Here is a 14,476-nt window from a genome sequence, read left to right as displayed (position 1 = left end):
AAGAACAGCGTGCCGCTAAACGTTACGCACTACGCAGTTGTCCACGTCTGTCGCCATGGTTACGTCAAGGCTATGGCAGTACGAGCGGAAAGCTCGGATAGCTCGGATATTGTCATTGACAGGCGACATTTTTTTCCGGGACAGGCGATTATTAAAAATTGGAATTTCTCTGAAACAAAAAATCTTTGGAGACTTTTGGGATATTGTACACAACTGCAGGATATATATCACACTGTGCAAGTGATTTTTGGATATTTTATTATAAAATTCATACATATTGTAACATAAAAGGAAATTAAATTTACCAACGTCTCCCCCATTGTCACGTGATAAATTATTCTGGCCGATAACCGTCCAACAGATTCAATCGGTTTTAAAGAGGGCGAGTAATTTTTCAATCTTTTATTTGCTTAATAATAGCCTTTTAAAATATTGTGTTTATAGTGCATTTCAAAGTGTTTATTGCTTAGCGCGGCATTAGGAAGTAATCCGCGTGAGATGTATCTGGCTGCCATCATGCCATGACAACTTAACGTAGACAACTCTCTACGTTACGACAACTCTCTGTAGTCATAGTAAATAAATCACTTCAATATTGTATGTGGAAATATACGGATTGTGAATGTGTAGGTTTACTGTAGACAAGCTAAAATATGATTAAAATGGTGACTGACCAAAACGACTGGTTCGGTCTGGACTTCCCTGCTGGAAAAGCTGGTTTTATCTGGTCTCCCAGGCTGGATTTAGAAGGGTTTTGGACACTATTATTAGCTGACCAGGCTGGTTAAGCTAACAGACCAGATACAGCCAGCTGAACATCAGCTTTTGGCCAGGCTGGAAGACCAGCTTAAACCAGCTAACTAGCCTATCTGGTTTTAACAGGTTTTCTTTCCAGCAGTGTATACCCAAGCTCAGATGTCAAGCAATGCCCATGTTCTAGGTTTTCACAATGATGCCATAGAAGAACCATTTGCTTCCTCAAACAGCCTTTTAGTGATTTTAGACATCTAAAGAACATTTTTCTACTATAAAGAGCCTTTTGTAGAATGGAAAGTTTCCATGGATGTTAAAGGTTCTTTGTTGGTCTATAGCTATAGATGCCAATGAAGATTTTTTTTAAAGAATGTATGCTCTTCTTTTGCATTGATGTTCATTCCTTTATTTTGTTTTCAATACGCTTTATTTTATACGCTTTATTAATCAGTGCATCATCAAAAGAGATGCAGAGAAGAGTTCTTTCATGAGATATCCTCAGTAGGAGGAGGTCATGCTGTGGTTTGTCTATTCTTTCTCTCCTCTGGTCTATGACAGGAAAATGGCGAGCCACATAGCACACTGTAGGTGTCAAAAAATTGTGTTTCAAGGAGGTGTGTATTCATCTGATTGTTAATTAAAGGGTTACAGCTTTCCATGCAGGTGTCTCTATTAGCCATCTCTATCAAGATACCCACATGTCTAAACTCAAGTTTTATGAATATGTCACCTGCACAATACAATGAAAAACGTACCCTGGGAGCCGTTGCTGACGTTTCGTTCGGTTGGGTTTTGTTTTAACCAAGTGTTCCCGGAAAGAATAAAGCCGATGATTTCATCTCCTCTTACTAGAATACGAGAATACGGGTTTAATTAATCACAAAGCTTCGTGTGCACGTTGATGTGACTGATCCAATGAATCTCCACAGATAAAGAATTCAAGGAAATGTGAGGACATGTCTGTTCCTGTTCCGATGCCGTAAAAAACCTGATGGGGAAAGTCGCAACTTGTGGGGTGGTAGGCGTCTTGTGGGTTTCTGTTCTATCCAAATCTGAAAAGGCTTCAGGACTTTAAAGTTAAAACATTTAGTCAAATCTGTCCTAACTGTCAGAGTGTTGGGGAGCACATTTCCAATGCACAAGCTGCTCCTTATTCAAAGTAAATTATTACAGTCAAACAGTAGCAATACTACACTGAAGTTATTTATACCAAAAATTTAATGAATTGCAAACAGTAATGAACAATGTAAAATGCTTTGCTGAAACTTGTGTCAGTTGTATTATTGTATTTATTAATATTAATGAGCTTTTATTTATATCTTGTCAGTTTTTTAATTTAAGGTTTAGTCATTGTGCTTTCTTTTTATCATTTCAATTTAATTTTAATTTTTGTTTTTAGCAATTTTAGTACTTCAGTTAGTTTCCCAGGCAACATGTTTAAGTTTTTTAAGTACATTTTTAAGTCTAATATTTAGTTTTCAACTAATATTTATATTTAATTTTATTTCAGCTTTACTTTAATTAACATCATTTTAATAGTTATAATTTTAGTTAAAAATAACGATACTGTTTTACAGCCTGAATCATTTGCACGATTGTACATAAACCGAACAAAATTATTTGCTAAAATGAATTGGACATCTGAAGTTAAAGGGATAATCAAACAAAAAAAATGAAAATTCTGTCATGATTTATTCACCCTCCCTACAGTGGAGTCCAATGTTGTAAATTCAAAATATCTTCTTTTGTGTTTTGCAGAACAGAGAAAGTCCTATAGGTTTGGAACAACAGATGTGAGTAAATGATGACAAAGGGTGAACTTTGCTGTTTTTAGCTATAGTTACACTGCTCTTTACTTTTGTGTAGAAAATGTTTGTTTACAGTGTTGAACTCGGCAGTAAATGCACAGTGAGTTTGTTTTATAACCGCTTTTTCTTTATAACAAGAGAAAAATGAGCTTTTAGCTTGAGGACATTGGGGCCTTTTTTTGTCAGCCTTTTTTATCCTCATTTTACCCCGATTATATATTTATTTATTTTTGCAGTGCTCCTCTGCAGCTGAGGACAGTTGCCATTAATTCAACAGGTTCTGGGAATGAAATGGGAGCTTTGACTTCATTTTTCTCATGAATAAGAAAGGCAGGCAGCATAACCTTTGAAGGTTTATTTTTTAAAGTGTTCTACATCTCTAAAGAACTGTTGAGATAATGAATGTATTTTTGCTTGTCTACTGCTATGGATTTGTGTGCATATTTTAGATAGCAGTGACTGATTTTGTGAAGTTAATGAAAGGGCCCAATAAAAAAAAGGATTTTGCACTTTACAAATGCTTTTTCTTCTCATCCTATAAAGAAAAAGATTTTGAGAGACATGGGCTTCAATCGGGGACATTTGACGCATGGCTGCGCTCCTGTGTTTAATCAAAAGCATGGGCTTTGACAGACTTTTCTTTTTAAGCAGAATGGGGTTTAGGCTGCAGTCACGTAGCATTGTGAGCTAGTGTATACGGTAAAGCGGCCACATGAACTCATTGAACTTGAGCGTATTACACATAATATACAGCCCAAAACAGCAGAGACGACAGACAAAACATGCTAAAAATAAAGCCTGTCTGTCCAAAAACCCATGGGAAGCAAAGGGAGTGAGAAAAGATGAACGTGTGCGACATGATATAACGGGACACTATTTACAGACACCTGCTTTGATGCACTGTGTGTGTTTTGACGCACATCCCCATTATCCCCCCTCCCCCCCACTACACTTTATTGGCATGGATGGTTCCATAAAAAACCTTTAACGTGCGTGCAGCTTTCCATTGCACAAAAGATTATTTTATAGTGGAAAAAATGTTCTTTAGATGATTAAAATCTACACTAAGAACATAGTTGTTTAAAGAACTGTTCACTGAAAGGCTCTTTTAGGAATCCAAAATTGTTCTTTTATGGCATCGCTGCAGAAACCTACTTTTAGAGTGTGTGGCGTAAAAAGGTTTAATGGAGTTAAAGATGAAAAAAAGTGTTCGCATGAATAAATAACATTCACGGTGTCAGTTCAGCCTTCCGTGTTGCTCACGTCTGCAGCCTATAATTTTATATTGAATTTTGACCATTATCAAGACTTTGTTTAGAAGTAAGAAATGAACAAAGCTGAGTGGTTCTCACAAACATTGAGAAACCAATTAAAATCCTTTAAGTTTGAAGATAATGAGAAACAAATTCAGTCAAGTGTGTTTTTTTCTGCTTACCCACTTGGCACTGAAACATCAACTTGTTTCCTCTTACTTGTGAGAATTCACGGATTTGACGGGTCATAAACACAAGACGTCCAGAGGAAGTGTTAAAATATGCCCTGCACACCAGTTCTGTGGTTTAAAGGGGACATTTGAGAATATGCATGACATTTCAATCCTGTGAACAGTTTTCAATTTTACAGAACAATCTAATATGCACATTTTCATTTGCATATTTTACATTGTTTCTATGTATATCAATGTATTTTATTGTAATGTTTACTAGTTTGGTTGAGTGTGAAGTAGGGCTGGGCAGTGTGATGCTGTATCTTCTTTGTATTCCCTTTTTTAACAATGCTGAGGAGGTTACTGGGTATAATTTGCGTTATGAATTGCATTTGATGCATTTCAGAAAGCAGCAATAAAACGCATTGGTTTCATATACTTGCGTTGCAGATGTCAGGCTTTAGTTTTGACACAACACAACACAACACAACACACTATGATGAAGACATAAGACGTCTTCAGGCATGAATCAAACCGGTGAATCGCAACATTACAATCAACCATGATTATATTCACAGAAACAATGCAATATATATACACTAAATGCATTAATCTAAACTTAATTTACTGTGTTTATCCAATTGATTTGTCCAATGTATTTGAATTGACAAAATAAAATAAAAACTTGTCTCAACTTTTGGGAGTATGTATACTTTATATACGATATATATTTTATAAAACAAACAAAAAAAGACCATGCAAAAAAGAAACAAAATATGAGTTTTGAAATTTGAGAAATAGATACAGTTATGTGCAGTTGCCAAGAAACATTGCTATTGCCGTATATATACACACAGAATGTATATAACCACATGTAAATACCACAAACAATGTACTTATGCTATTTTATGTTTTTTTTTCTGGCTATATCAATGCTTATTGTTGATTTGTAATGAATAATCTTACAATGTGGTTTGTGTCTATATGAAGATATATGTGGTGACCTGTGAGGGTCCGTTTTAGAATTTTCATAATTATTAATGCTATTCCATGGCTTTGTACACGCACTCACACCTTTACACACATGTGTAACATTCATCATTGTGAGTGTGTTTCTCAGTGGGGCTTCTCGTTGCGTGAGGGGGCTGGTTTCCTCTCTGCGCCCTGGTTTGGGTTTCACAATATAAAGGACCGGCTTCCCATACTGACAGCTGATGATGTCATGGAAACTGTTATGATTGCACTTAAAAATGGGAGAATGATTTGTAATGAAGTGCAGCTCTCTCACTCGCCTTTTTCCTCCCCTCATTTTCTCGAGGAAGTGGGGGGGATGTGGTCTTCTTTAAGCATTTTGCGTTCATTAAAGCCATCTACCTGAGCTGAACTCATATATATTTTTTATATTTATGTGTTTACGTAATCCAGAGCAGGGTGCTTTGTGGGAGCCTGTTCATGTTGAAATTAATTTATATATATTTTTTTTTAAAAGTGGGCCTCCAGTAAAAGATGGTTTTAAGGCACATTTTACATCCGTTGCTGCTTTTTCAGGCAAGACACTGTAAATTGATTGCAGTACAAAAGACCTATTGACCCGAGACACAAGGTCTCGGCAGACCTTTATATCAAACTGTCCGGTTCTCATGCCAGACCGCTCAAACAGAAAAGCATGTTGAGAGAGGCCAGGGGGCTTATGAGACTTATGCTTATGGGACATTGTTAAAGAAAAACTCGGCGGATATTCCTAATATTTGCACAAAAGATATATGACATAAGGTCCTTACATAAGGTAACAGCCAGTCACGGAAAAACTTGCATGACTAATTTACATATTAGACATACGTAAAAGCATGCACAACCTAATAAAGTGCAACAGTCAGACCCTAAACATAAATATCCCATTTATTTTCTCCAAAGAGGAATTTATTTCTAACAATAATATTTGAACCTTTTATAATAGACGTAGCATGAGCTGTGAGATTAAGTGATGATATGCTTTATTTGTTGTTGTTTTTAATAGCAAATCATTGTAAAGTAGCTATACTAAAACGGAGCTCAGCAGCAACCACTACATCTCAAAAAGTATTGAGAATGACAAGTCAGTCCCCTTACATTCTCAAACTACTTGTATAATATCTGAATATTTTGTAATTAACTTAAAGTATAATGTTTTTATACTTATCAATAACTGTATAGTTTAATTAAGTTCTTTGTTCGATCATTCGCAATGATTCATGCCATGATAAGTTAATTCTTTTGTAAAATAATTTAAGTCTTTTATTTTCACGTAAAAAAAAAAAAGTATAATCAACATTTGTAATGTGATTCATCTCACAGCTGTTTTGATAGAACTCGTCTTTGAAGATTATGTTTTTTAATGGACCAGATTAATTGTAATTTTGAATTCGTTTTTTATTATTATTTCTGTTTAATTTTGGGTTTGTCTTTAATTATGTTGCTTCAATTTAGTTTTCATTTTCACTTTGATTCATCAACAATTTGGTGTTAGATTTTTTTATTTTTGTCAGATTTTCTATAGTTTAATCATCTATTCAGTTATTTTATTTTAAGGGCTGCCAAAACAAATGCGCTAACTGTGCTAAATGTATAGAATTTCTCTAGTAGCATTTTGATATTTAATGCAGACATACCATGCATGACAAACTAAAAGAAAATTGTTTTGTTTATTTATTTAATTCAGCTAAAAAAAAATTTGTTAACAATAACAACACTGCCATTGAGTAAATGAATGGTAAAAATACTTCCAGAACCAAGGCTACTCACGGTTAGTCACTGTCATGTGCATATGAAGGCCTTGTGTACAGATTCGGTGTGAGTGTGTCCTAGAAATAGCAGAAGATGTGTTTGGTTGATAAAGAGCGTTCACATGGTGGAGGGAGATGAGTTCGGAAGAGGGAAAAAAGGAGGGGAGGCCGAAGCGGTGGGGTGATCACCACGTTGCACCTGCAGTGTCGTTGCTCCTTGGGAAAAGGGAAAAAACAGGATATGGTGCTCAAACAACATCCTGTTACAACACCCCCACCCCTTCGGGCTGTTTGTGCGTGCATGTGTGTGTGTGTGGATCTGTGCGTTTGGTAATTCATGCCTCCTGAGCAAAAAGAGGGAATGACCTGAATTAGAATACGGTGGGGACGATGGTGAAAGGAGAGTGGGTGGTCTTGTCTTTCCAGATTGGGTTTCATCAATTCTCTCCCATTCACTTCTTATTTCATTCTACCTTAGGGGAAAGACAATGAATGAATAGAGTTGTGTGTTTGTGTGTGAGAAAGAAGGAAAGAGAAAAAAAGCCATCAGAGAGATAACTAGTGAGTGTGTGTGTGTGTGCATATCCTTTGCTCTTAATGATAGTCTGAGTAAGTGGCCTTTTTACTGGAATCAAAGCCCTTCCTTTTGTGGAAAAAATGCTTCATGCTGTAAAACCGCTGTCTAAAATTGGCAAAAAAAAGGTGAAAGAATAGCACCATCATTTCCTTGTGGCGATAAAGTGAGGCATTACTGCACCTTTACACGGACATCCTACTAGGTTCTTATAGCAAGAGACTTCCTTCTGTCTGTGTTCAAAGGGAAAGCGGGATATAGCATCAGTCATCACACGTGGTAATGATATAGTTAGCTGACCTCAGTGTCGTTGTTTGCGTTCTATTTTTACCGAATCCTAATAGTAAAGTGATTCAGGACCTGAACCAATAATTCATTATGTCTACACGCATGGATGCTTTACCTATGCCTTATTTTTCTGCAAAGGAAAGGCCCGTGTGAAGGGAAGTGTGTGTGGTGGTTGTGTTTGGCTACGGGAAGGCAAAGTGTTAAAGTTATTTGCTGAGAGGGAGTGTGGTGTTTTGGGGGCCATCCTGTTCACAAAAACTCTTTCCTGTCTCAGCTTAGGATGCCATAAACAACAACGAGAGGGAGAGAGGCATAAAATGATGTGTTCGAAAGATATTACAGGTTCACTATTCACAAATGACAACTGAGCATAATTCAAGAGATACCATCAGCTCCATAGGGCTTTGAGCCAATCAAAAGAGATTTTTCAATATCACTTTTTTAATGATATATTATTGGTTTTAATAAAAAAACTGGTTACTTGTATATTTTATTCGAAACATTAATAGCTGTGGTAAATCCAGTAATCATTAGACTACACTCTAAAAAAATGCTGGGTTGTTTTAACCCAAAGTTGGGTCAAATATGGACTAACCCAACCGTTGGGTTAACATTTTTAATAAAAAAAATTAACCCAACGGCTAGGTTTGTCCATATTTGACCCAAATTTGGGTTGAAACAACCCAGCATTTTTTAGAGTGCACATCATTAAGAATTTTAATAAAAATATTTTAATAATTACAATTAATGTTGTGGTTAATTAATACTTTAAATACTTATATAGCAAGGAAGCATCAATCAAACGTGACAGTAAAGACTTTTACATTGTTACAAAAAAGGCCTATATTTTAAATATCAGTTTCCACAAAAAATATTAAGCAGCAACAACTGTTTTCAACATTGATAAAATTTTATATGAGCAACACATCAGCATATTATAATGACTTCTGAAGGATCATGTGACACTGAAGACTACAGTAATGATGCTGAAAATTCAGCTTTGCCATCACAGGAATAAATTACATTTTTAAATATATTAAAATGTAAAACAGCTATTTAAATGGCAATAATATTTCAAAATATTGCTGCTTTAGTGTATTTTTTATCAAATAAAAGGTGAGCATATCAAAAAAATATATCCAAAAAATCTTACCAACCACAAACCTCTGAACAGTAGTGTATATATGAAAATATAATATAATATGAAAGTATTATAAAACACATATTAATATTTGTATAAAACTAATATTATATTTTTTACTTAAAAAAAATTTAAAATTCAAATGAAAAAAGTTGCCTTTTTGTTCCAGGTTCTGTATTACAACACCTACCAGCAGGGGTTAATTGAACTATGTTACCCAGCCAAACCTTAATTTAGTCTAGACTCTTTTTGTTTTTGTTTTTTTTGCTGCTGGTCTACACCGATGAACAGGACCAGCAGATCTTTCTTGCAGCAGCTGCAGCAGGTGCATGGCTGAAATACACACACACAGACACGCACATTTATGAATGTTTTTTGGCTTGCTCACACAGTCAAACCACAAGGCTTGATCCTCGTCATTTTGTCCACCGATTACAGCTCGTAAAACATGTGATATAATTACACAATTATTAGCTGAAATAAGCCAGATGATGTAACAGAGCGAAATGAAAGCTTGTTCTTGGATCAGCCCCAAACCGTTTCCTTTGGGAGCTTCCAATGTGCCCCACTCCTCTTCTTGATGAAAGGATTGATCTGTAATTGGGATAATGAAGGAAATAAGCCTTGGGACCATCAAGGCCCTAGTTAGGCCTTGACGTCTATCCATGCCAACTCTTTCCCTCTCTTCCCGTCCCGTCCCTTTCTGCAACTGCCCTCATGTTGACTTAGGACACCACTGATAGACATTTTCTGGCACAGAAGTACCCATCAGATTTTTTTGTCCAATCTTGGCATATGTCCTGTTTTTTTTTGTAGGACAGTGATTTTGTCCATTGGGGATCGATTGGATCATTGTCGTTTTGCTATTGCTGCAATCTCATATGAGTGACAGGTTGTCCCAGGTTGTTTTGAATTATTTGTGATTTATTTCAGTGTAAAACAGTTTCAAAAAAATAGAGAGAAAGTTAAATTGAAGTAACTGTTCACTGAAAATCCTCCTGGCATCCACTGTATTTCGAGAGTTTGGGTATAGCAATGTCTGATTAAATATTTTTACTGCCTCAACGATCCAGTCAAAGCAATAGCGGAAGTGGGAGGTATACACTTGATGAAATTGATTTTTGTTGCTTGTACAGTTTACTTAATAAAATGAGCCAATGCAACACAATTCCTAATCATTTGTGTACTTAAATTTGTACAATGGTAAGTTTATTCTATCCATTTGTGTGCTCAAATTTTATTAAAAGGCTGAATTGTTTTAGAATGTATTCTCTTTGTGTACAGAGGCGTCTTTTTAAACACTTGTTTGTTTTTGAGGGAACGGGTCAAGAAGAGGTTGCAAGAGGAGTGCAAGAGTTGACACGGAAAAAAATCCAAACGTCTTGGATATTCATGTAGTCTGTCTGCTGTTAACTCCCTTCTTGATGCAGTATCACGTAACAGGTTTCTCCGATCACGAAGCTAAGATTTTCTAACCATCCTGGTGGATTTAAAGCCCACAAGGCATGGATCCAAATCCAAATGTGTTGTTGTTATATTCCCTCAACCCGTTACAAAATATCTGGAAGCTTTATGAACGTATCAGTTGTGGTGTGGTTGTTAAGTGCTTTGGCTTTCAGGCGATGGCTCTTATTACAGAGACACTTACAAACTGCAACACTTCTCTGTGACAACAATTCCTCATCTAGGACCAAAGACAACAACAGCAGCTTGTCCTTAATGTCAAATGGGTCAGAAATCTTGACGCCAACACAACAATAGTGCTCTATCGGAAAGAAAGTTAACAAATAGGGCAGCCTGGAACAACGGATCGAGAAGATATTACGATATATAGAAAATAGAAAAAGGTGGATGGGGTGTTTGAAGGATATACATGCATGGCCACAAAAAAAAGTGAGGGAATGTGAGTGAGAGAGTCCCCAATAACCTAATGAGTGACCTAATGGTTAAAGACAGGGCATGAGGTTATGTGGTGTGTGTGTGTGTGTGAAAGGGAAAAAAATTCTGATCTGACCTGAAAGCTCGCTCAATCCAGTACCATTAAGGGCATTCTTCCTCTTCAAGTGTCTGTGTGGTGAAAAAAATGACAACACTTTCCATGAATAGGGGTGCAATGTCAATGAAATGTCAATTCAACAGATTATGTCCAAATTATAATGTTGTTTTTTTATTTGAATTGCTGCATAGACTTTAGGTTCAGAGGTTGCACAGGCCAAAATCACAATTTTATGGTGTGATATAGGCATTCGGTGTGTTTACAACTATTATAAAAAATTAATCTAGATAAATGTGTATCTATTATATAGACCACATGAGATGTATGCCTATTAATTAAAATACACTGTAAAAAATGTCTATCCTCCCCAACTCAAAAATTTCTAGTGACTGGTCACAATTAAAATTTTTCAATTGGAAGTGAAATTCTGCTAATTTAATTTTATCAATTATTATTAATCAATTATTTGGGCCAATTGAAAAGTTTAGATGTGACCAGTCACTAGAACATTTTGAGTTGGGAAGGATAGACATTTTTTAGTGTATTTTAATTATTATTTTTTACAGTGTAGTACAAAATGAATGTGACTAACTTGTACCCTATTTGAGGAAAGTGTCTTATAATGTTTCAATGAGATGGTCTTTATGTGTGTGCGCAGTGGAATGAATGAATGAATGAATGAATGAGAAGTGTGTTTACAAAGTCTGTGTGTTGTCGAGAGGAAAAAAAGAGAGAGGATTTCATTTTATTGACTGGACGCGGTTAGGCCCCTGTATGGAGGGAAAAGGAGAGGAATTTCCCATGCGGTCTGCGGTGCTTTTAGGAAGCAAAAAGCTTTTAAAAAAAGACCTCAGCGGAAACTGGGAGAGGTGGGGGGAAGTCAGAAACGACAGGCCAGGAGTTGGTGTGAAATTATTCCTGCCATGAGAATTCCACACACACACACATACACACGCACACACACACACACACACACACACACCGGATAAGAAATTTCTTTACATCTTTAGTCAGTGGAGCTCACAGGTCCATTGGCATGATCGCAAGACTTCTTTCCGAGCGGCACTTTTGTATCAAATGTCTTCATCTCGTATTCTTTCCGTCGACTTGTGCTCCATGTAACTCAAGACAACGCGACACAATTTGCTGAGGCATGTGCTAAAACCCAAGCTGTACAGTGAAGAGATAGAAGAGAGGCCTAGTTTGAAATAGAGTAATGAGTGTTAGTAATGCTTGTATGAGATCATGTTCATTTCCATTTGTTTGTGTCTTTGTAGTTTCCATTTTATGGGCCAAGCGATCGTATTCCGTGAATATGTCCCATTTTAGCCGAACGCTTATAAAGTGCTTAGCCGCAGCGTCGCTGGCATTTCTAGCTTAGAGCCTAAATGCCAGGGTGGCACCGCTAAGTTAAGTTAGTAACCGTTCATTTTAATTTGACAAATTTTACAAATACATTAACTAATGTTATTTTATACAACTTTATATGTTAAACATGTATTAATAGGCCTGTACACTATTTGTATTTTAAATAAACTAATGCTTTTTTTATACTCCAAGGATGCATTAAATAAATTGATAAAAAAATACAGTAAATACATTTATAAATGTTAAATAAATGCTGTTCTTTTTAACTTTCTAAGAATCCTGAAAATAATGTACCAAGTTTACAAAAATATTAAGCAGCACAACTTTTTTCAACATTAATAATACGAAATGTAAATGAAACACCAAGTTAGAATGATTTCTGAAGGATAATGTGACACTGAAGACTGGAATAATGATGCTGAAAATTCATCACAGAAATATAATATTTCATAATATTACTATTTTTACTGTATTTTTGATCAAATAAATAAATAATGCCTTGATAAGAATAAGACTTCTTTCAAAAACATAAAAAAAATGTTTAAGTGGTATGTGTGTATAAATGAATTAATAATATTAGACAAAACAATTGAATTGTTAGTTTATAATATCTACTGTCTTCTTTTCAATAATCATTTAAGTTTTCTTGCTTAAAGGTTACATGCTTTTTTATGTTAAATAGCTCTATCCCAGCAGAGACAGCTGTAAGTAAACCATTCTTATGTTTATTCTACCATAAAGTGGCATTATCATAATATTGTATATAGTTTGTTGGAGACCAAAAACACAGCAACATTGACTAATACCAATGGCATGAGTTTGGGATGGTACTATCTGTTTAGGCAGCCAAGGTTGGTATTTAGGGAAACCTGCTTGAACATTATTTATGAGTAGAAATTACACACTTTGCCTTTAACACGTGCAACTGAACTGAAAGTTGCCAGCACGGGCACTTCCGCTGAATACCTGTCATCTGCGTGTGTTAGATTGTTTTGGTTTACACTGTAAATGCATCCGTGTGCAACCATTGAAAGTAATATTCCCAAATCGCTCAGTACCTCCCAGCACTACTACAGTTATGAAGCCATAATCCATTACCACGAGAGACACGGATAGCAACGTGTGTGATTTATAGCCTCCTGAAAGCTCTGAACTTCTCACTCAGTCTTCCATTGATAGATTTGGGGTGAGGGGATACATCTGATATGCCTGTAAACACAATTGCCATTAAGTCGTTCCTGATAGACAGCCGTTGACCTTTGCTAAAACCGCAGGGCAAGAGGGCTTCGAATATTTCATTGTTCTCATCAGACTACTTTAATGGTCCTATGGGTGTAATGATGGGGTTGAGCCTCTAAGTGAGGTATAGTAACAAGACCCCCGGCATGCACATACAGAGCTCTTTATCTATGAGCCAAGTTGTTTTTGCCTATTTTTGCTATAGAGGATGAAACAGGATCTGTACCTGAGAGAAGAAGCTAAGGAGGTCTGGACAGCTGCAAAGATGCCTCTCGTGGAAAGTGAGAGTTAACAAGTGCAGGCATTGGGTACCTTGTTAAAAGGCGTGTCACGTAAAGAACGTGCCAAGTGTGTGTGACTTGTGTGTTTATTTTTGTGGTTGTTGCATATTTCCCATGTGTATCGACATCTTTCCATGATAAGCCTTTCCCAAATTATATACAAGGCCACACACCCTGCCAATGAGACCTTCTTAGATCAGCATTTTCCATGCTAGTCCAGGCTGGTTTATGCTGGTTAGATCTGGTCTGGTGCATAGCCACGCTATTTAGCATCAAACATGATCAATATAAACTCTTCCGTTCAAAAGCTTGAGGTTGGTTCGACTGAAAAAAAAAAGATTTTGATAGAAATTTCTTATGCTCACCAAGGCTGCATTTATTTAATTAAAAATACAGTAAAAACAGTAATATTGTGAATTATTATTACAATTTTAAATAACCTTTATATTTTAATATTTTTTTTACATTTTATTCATTCCTATGATGGCAAAGCTGATTTTTAAGCATCAGTACTCCAGTCTTTAGTGTCACATGCTGATTTTGAGCTTAAAGGTCCTGTTCTTCGTGATCCCATTTTTTAAACTTTAGCTAGTGTGTAATGTTGCTGTTAGAGCAAAAATAATACCTGTAAAATTATAAAGCTCAAAGTTCAATGCCAAGCGAGATATTTGATTTAACAAAAGTGCCCTTTCAAAGCCTACAGCGAACGGCCGGTTTAGACTACATCCCTCTACCTGCTTTAATGACGTCACTAGAACAGTTTTTTTACTAACCTCCGCACACAGGAATACACAAAAAAGGGGGCGTGGTCTTGTTGCGCTCCTACAGAGAAGAGGAAGA

The 14,476-nt window shown here is 36.1% G+C and overlaps 1 long non-coding RNA gene across 3 annotated transcripts in view; it reads right to left on the bottom strand.

The window, feature by feature from the left end:
* Window positions 1-14,476, bottom strand: part of LOC306989479 — a 64,806-nt gene that overhangs the window by 30,032 nt on the left and 20,298 nt on the right. The window contains exons 4-5 of one of the 3 annotated variants that reach the window (XR_013795645.1): window positions 6,779-6,965; window positions 3,949-4,113 (exon numbers count right to left, since the gene is read on the bottom strand). The exons of 1 other annotated variant lie outside the window; for it this stretch is intronic. This is a non-coding gene — a long non-coding RNA (uncharacterized lncRNA). Of the gene's footprint in view, window positions 1-3,948; window positions 4,114-6,778; window positions 6,966-14,476 lie in introns of those variants that run through there. One more of the 3 variants, XR_013795646.1, reaches the window with a different exon arrangement.

This window comes from Phoxinus phoxinus (genome assembly GCF_949152265.1).
Source record: "Phoxinus phoxinus genome assembly, chromosome: 21".
Classification (NCBI taxonomy): Eukaryota; Metazoa; Chordata; class Actinopteri; order Cypriniformes; family Leuciscidae; genus Phoxinus; species Phoxinus phoxinus.
This window is presented reverse-complemented; position numbering and strand designations above follow the sequence as displayed.